We start from the raw sequence: 6897 nt of genomic DNA, 5'->3' as shown, positions 1-6897 counted from the left end.
TGACTTTTTTGAGTGCAGGTGCAAATCTGCTGGAAAAGCCTGTGGAAGTTTCACGGCGTTCGTACGATATTTGGCGACGCAAAAATGAGCGATTTCCAAGCTCGATGGAATTCGGAGCGAGAGAAACGATGCCCCGTAACGCACATGAGAGCAATCCGGGCCAATTTCTCCCGTTTGATGGGGTCTATGTGTAAAAATTTTGACTTTTTTGAGTGCACGTGCAAATCTGCTGAAAAAGCCTGTGGAAGTTTCACGGCGTTCGTACGATATTTGGCGACGCAAAAATGAGCGATTTCCCAGCTCGATGGAATTCGGCGCGAGAGAAACGATGCCCCGTAACGCACATGAGAGCAATCCCGGCCAATTTCTCCCGTTTGATGGGGTCTATGTGTACAAATTTTGACTTTTTTGAGTGCACGTGCAAATCTGCTGAAAAAGCCTGTGGAAGTTTCACGGCGTTCGTACGATATTTGGCGACGCAAAAATGAGCGATTTCCCAGCTCGATGGAATTCGGAGCGAGAGAAACGATGCCCCGTAACGCACATGAGAGCAATCCCGGCCAATTTCTCCCGTTTGATGGGGTCTATGTGTACAAATTTTGACTTTTTTGAGTGCACGTGCCAATCTGCTGGAAAAGCCTGTGGAAGTTTCACGGCGTTCGTACGATATTTGGCGACGCAAAAATGAGCGATTTCCCAGCTCGATGGAATTCGGCGCGACAGAAACGATGCCCCGTAACGCACATGAGAGCAATCCGGGCCAATTTCTCCCGTTTGATGGGGTCTATGTGTAAAAATTTTGACTTTTTTGAGTGCAGGTGCAAATCTGCTGGAAAAGCCTGTGGAAGTTTCACGGCGTTCGTACGATATTTGGCGACGCAAAAATGAGCGATTTCCAAGCTCGATGGAATTCGGAGCGAGAGAAACGATGCCCCGTAACGCACATGAGAGCAATCCGGGCCAATTTCTCCCGTTTGATGGGGTCTATGTGTAAAAATTTTGACTTTTTTGAGTGCAGGTGCAAATCTGCTGAAAAAGCCTGTGGAAGTTTCACGGCGTTCGTACGATATTTGGCGACGCAAAAATGAGCGATTTCCCAGCTCGAGAGAATTCGGCGCGAGAGAAACGATGCCCCGTAACGCACATGAGAGCAATCCGGGCCAATTTCTCCCGTTTGATGGGGTCTATGTGTAAAAATTTTGACTTTTTTGAGTGCACGTGCAAATCTGCTGGAAAAGCCTGTGGAAGTTTCACGGCGTTCGTACGATATTTGGCGACGCAAAAATGAGCGATTTCCCAGCTCGATGGAATTCGGCGCGAGAGAAACGATGCCCCGTAACGCACATGAGAGCAATCCCGGCCAATTTCTCCCGTTTGATGGGGTCTATGTGTACAAATTTTGACTTTTTTGAGTGCACGTGCAAATCTGCTGAAAAAGCCTGTGGAAGTTTCACGGCGTTCGTACGATATTTGGCGACGCAAAAATGAGCGATTTCCCAGCTCGATGGAATTCGGAGCGAGAGAAACGATGCCCCGTAACGCACATGAGAGCAATCCCGGCCAATTTCTCCCGTTTGATGGGGTCTATGTGTACAAATTTTGACTTTTTTGAGTGCAGGTGCAAATCTGCTGAAAAAGCCTGTGGAAGTTTCACGGCGTTCGTACGATATTTGGCGACGCAAAAATGAGCGATTTCCCAGCTCGAGAGAATTCGGCGCGAGAGAAACGATGCCCCGTAACGCACATGAGAGCAATCCGGGCCAATTTCTCCCGTTTGATGGGGTCTATGTGTAAAAATTTTGACTTTTTTGAGTGCAGGTGCAAATCTGCTGGAAAAGCCTGTGGAAGTTTCACGGCGTTCGTACGATATTTGGCGACGCAAAAATGAGCGATTTCCAAGCTCGATGGAATTCGGAGCGAGAGAAACGATGCCCCGTAACGCACATGAGAGCAATCCGGGCCAATTTCTCCCGTTTGATGGGGTCTATGTGTAAAAATTTTGACTTTTTTGAGTGCAGGTGCAAATCTGCTGGAAAAGCCTGTGGAAGTTTCACGGCGTTCGTACGATATTTGGCGACGCAAAAATGAGCGATTTCCCAGCTCGATGGAATTCGGCGCGAGAGAAACGATGCCCCGTAACGCACATGAGAGCAATCCCGGCCAATTTCTCCCGTTTGATGGGGTCTATGTGTAAAAATTTTGACTTTTTTGAGTGCACGTGCAAATCTGCTGAAAAAGCCTGTGGAAGTTTCACGGCGTTCGTACGATATTTGGCGACGCAAAAATGAGCGATTTCCCAGCTCGATGGAATTCGGAGCGAGAGAAACGATGCCCCGTAACGCACATGAGAGCAATCCCGGCCAATTTCTCCCGTTTGATGGGGTCTATGTGTACAAATTTTGACTTTTTTGAGTGCACGTGCAAATCTGCTGAAAAAGCCTGTGGAAGTTTCACGGCGTTCGTACGATATTTGGCGACGCAAAAATGAGCGATTTCCCAGCTCGAGAGAATTCGGCGCGAGAGAAACGATGCCCCGTAACGCACATGAGAGCAATCCGGGCCAATTTCTCCCGTTTGATGGGGTCTATGTGTAAAAATTTTGACTTTTTTGAGTGCACGTGCAAATCTGCTGAAAAAGCCTGTGGAAGTTTCACGGCGTTCGTACGATATTTGGCGACGCAAAAATGAGCGATTTCCCAGCTCGATGGAATTCGGCGCGAGAGAAACGATGCCCCGTAACGCACATGAGAGCAATCCGGGCCAATTTCTCCCGTTTGATGGGGTCTATGTGTAAAAATTTTGACTTTTTTGAGTGCAGGTGCAAATCTGCTGAAAAAGCCTGTGGAAGTTTCACGGCGTTCGTACGATATTTGGCGACGCAAAAATGAGCGATTTCCCAGCTCGAGAGAATTCGGCGCGAGAGAAACGATGCCCCGTAACGCACATGAGAGCAATCCGGGCCAATTTCTCCCGTTTGATGGGGTCTATGTGTAAAAATTTTGACTTTTTTGAGTGCAGGTGCAAATCTGCTGGAAAAGCCTGTGGAAGTTTCACGGCGTTCGTACGATATTTGGCGACGCAAAAATGAGCGATTTCCCAGCTCGATGGAATTCGGCGCGAGAGAAACGATGCCCCGTAACGCACATGAGAGCAATCCGGGCCAATTTCTCCCGTTTGATGGGGTCTATGTGTAAAAATTTTGACTTTTTTGAGTGCACGTGCAAATCTGCTGAAAAAGCCTGTGGAAGTTTCACGGCGTTCGTACGATATTTGGCGACGCAAAAATGAGCGATTTCCCAGCTCGATGGAATTCGGAGCGAGAGAAACGATGCCCCGTAACGCACATGAGAGCAATCCCGGCCAATTTCTCCCGTTTGATGGGGTCTATGTGTACAAATTTTGACTTTTTTGAGTGCACGTGCCAATCTGCTGGAAAAGCCTGTGGAAGTTTCACGGCGTTCGTACGATATTTGGCGACGCAAAAATGAGCGATTTCCCAGCTCGAGAGAATTCGGCGCGAGAGAAACGATGCCCCGTAACGCACATGAGAGCAATCCGGGCCAATTTCTCCCGTTTGATGGGGTCTATGTGTAAAAATTTTGACTTTTTTGAGTGCAGGTGCAAATCTGCTGGAAAAGCCTGTGGAAGTTTCACGGCGTTCGTACGATATTTGGCGACGCAAAAATGAGCGATTTCCCAGCTCGATGGAATTCGGCGCGAGAGAAACGATGCCCCGTAACGCACATGAGAGCAATCCGGGCCAATTTCTCCCGTTTGATGGGGTCTATGTGTACAAATTTTGACTTTTTTGAGTGCACGTGCAAATCTGCTGAAAAAGCCTGTGGAAGTTTCACGGCGTTCGTACGATATTTGGCGACGCAAAAATGAGCGATTTCCCAGCTCGATGGAATTCGGAGCGAGAGAAACGATGCCCCGTAACGCACATGAGAGCAATCCCGGCCAATTTCTCCCGTTTGATGGGGTCTATGTGTACAAATTTTGACTTTTTTGAGTGCACGTGCCAATCTGCTGGAAAAGCCTGTGGAAGTTTCACGGCGTTCGTACGATATTTGGCGACGCAAAAATGAGCGATTTCCCAGCTCGATGGAATTCGGCGCGACAGAAACGATGCCCCGTAACGCACATGAGAGCAATCCGGGCCAATTTCTCCCGTTTGATGGGGTCTATGTGTAAAAATTTTGACTTTTTTGAGTGCAGGTGCAAATCTGCTGGAAAAGCCTGTGGAAGTTTCACGGCGTTCGTACGATATTTGGCGACGCAAAAATGAGCGATTTCCAAGCTCGATGGAATTCGGAGCGAGAGAAACGATGCCCCGTAACGCACATGAGAGCAATCCGGGCCAATTTCTCCCGTTTGATGGGGTCTATGTGTAAAAATTTTGACTTTTTGGAGTGCAGGTGCAAATCTGCTGAAAAAGCCTGTGGAAGTTTCACGGCGTTCGTACGATATTTGGCGACGCAAAAATGAGCGATTTCCCAGCTCGAGAGAATTCGGCGCGAGAGAAACGATGCCCCGTAACGCACATGAGAGCAATCCGGGCCAATTTCTCCCGTTTGATGGGGTCTATGTGTAAAAATTTTGACTTTTTTGAGTGCACGTGCAAATCTGCTGGAAAAGCCTGTGGAAGTTTCACGGCGTTCGTACGATATTTGGCGACGCAAAAATGAGCGATTTCCCAGCTCGATGGAATTCGGCGCGAGAGAAACGATGCCCCGTAACGCACATGAGAGCAATCCCGGCCAATTTCTCCCGTTTGATGGGGTCTATGTGTAAAAATTTTGACTTTTTTGAGTGCACGTGCAAATCTGCTGAAAAAGCCTGTGGAAGTTTCACGGCGTTCGTACGATATTTGGCGACGCAAAAATGAGCGATTTCCCAGCTCGATGGAATTCGGAGCGAGAGAAACGATGCCCCGTAACGCACATGAGAGCAATCCCGGCCAATTTCTCCCGTTTGATGGGGTCTATGTGTACAAATTTTGACTTTTTTGAGTGCACGTGCAAATCTGCTGAAAAAGCCTGTGGAAGTTTCACGGCGTTCGTACGATATTTGGCGACGCAAAAATGAGCGATTTCCCAGCTCGAGAGAATTCGGCGCGAGAGAAACGATGCCCCGTAACGCACATGAGAGCAATCCGGGCCAATTTCTCCCGTTTGATGGGGTCTATGTGTAAAAATTTTGACTTTTTTGAGTGCACGTGCAAATCTGCTGAAAAAGCCTGTGGAAGTTTCACGGCGTTCGTACGATATTTGGCGACGCAAAAATGAGCGATTTCCCAGCTCGATGGAATTCGGCGCGAGAGAAACGATGCCCCGTAACGCACATGAGAGCAATCCGGGCCAATTTCTCCCGTTTGATGGGGTCTATGTGTAAAAATTTTGACTTTTTTGAGTGCAGGTGCAAATCTGCTGAAAAAGCCTGTGGAAGTTTCACGGCGTTCGTACGATATTTGGCGACGCAAAAATGAGCGATTTCCCAGCTCGAGAGAATTCGGCGCGAGAGAAACGATGCCCCGTAACGCACATGAGAGCAATCCGGGCCAATTTCTCCCGTTTGATGGGGTCTATGTGTAAAAATTTTGACTTTTTTGAGTGCAGGTGCAAATCTGCTGGAAAAGCCTGTGGAAGTTTCACGGCGTTCGTACGATATTTGGCGACGCAAAAATGAGCGATTTCCCAGCTCGATGGAATTCGGAGCGAGAGAAACGATGCCCCGTAACGCACATGAGAGCAATCCCGGCCAATTTCTCCCGTTTGATGGGGTCTATGTGTACAAATTTTGACTTTTTTGAGTGCACGTGCCAATCTGCTGGAAAAGCCTGTGGAAGTTTCACGGCGTTCGTACGATATTTGGCGACGCAAAAATGAGCGATTTCCCAGCTCGATGGAATTCGGCGCGAGAGAAACGATGCCCCGTAACGCACATGAGAGCAATCCCGGCCAATTTCTCCCGTTTGATGGGGTCTATGTGTAAAAATTTTGACTTTTTTGAGTGCACGTGCAAATCTGCTGAAAAAGCCTGTGGAAGTTTCACGGCGTTCGTACGATATTTGGCGACGCAAAAATGAGCGATTTCCCAGCTCGATGGAATTCGGAGCGAGAGAAACGATGCCCCGTAACGCACATGAGAGCAATCCCGGCCAATTTCTCCCGTTTGATGGGGTCTATGTGTAAAAATTTTGACTTTTTTGAGTGCACGTGCAAATCTGCTGAAAAAGCCTGTGGAAGTTTCACGGCGTTCGTACGATATTTGGCGACGCAAAAATGAGCGATTTCCCAGCTCGATGGAATTCGGCGCGAGAGAAACGATGCCCCGTAACGCACATGAGAGCAATCCGGGCCAATTTCTCCCGTTTGATGGGGTCTATGTGTAAAAATTTTGACTTTTTTGAGTGCAGGTGCAAATCTGCTGAAAAAGCCTGTGGAAGTTTCACGGCGTTCGTACGATATTTGGCGACGCAAAAATGAGCGATTTCCCAGCTCGAGAGAATTCGGCGCGAGAGAAACGATGCCCCGTAACGCACATGAGAGCAATCCGGGCCAATTTCTCCCGTTTGATGGGGTCTATGTGTAAAAATTTTGACTTTTTTGAGTGCAGGTGCAAATCTGCTGGAAAAGCCTGTGGAAGTTTCACGGCGTTCGTACGATATTTGGCGACGCAAAAATGAGCGATTTCCCAGCTCGATGGAATTCGGCGCGAGAGAAACGATGCCCCGTAACGCACATGAGAGCAATCCGGGCCAATTTCTCCCGTTTGATGGGGTCTATGTGTACAAATTTTGACTTTTTTGAGTGCACGTGCAAATCTGCTGAAAAAGCCTGTGGAAGTTTCACGGCGTTCGTACGATATTTGGCGACGCAAAAATGAGCGATTTCC

This window comes from Lampetra fluviatilis, unplaced genomic scaffold, assembly GCF_964198595.1.
Source record: "Lampetra fluviatilis unplaced genomic scaffold, kcLamFluv1.1 SCAFFOLD_365, whole genome shotgun sequence".
Classification (NCBI taxonomy): domain Eukaryota; kingdom Metazoa; phylum Chordata; class Hyperoartia; order Petromyzontiformes; family Petromyzontidae; genus Lampetra; species Lampetra fluviatilis.
The sequence above is the reverse complement of the archived record's forward strand: the minus strand, read 5'-3'. Positions refer to the sequence as shown.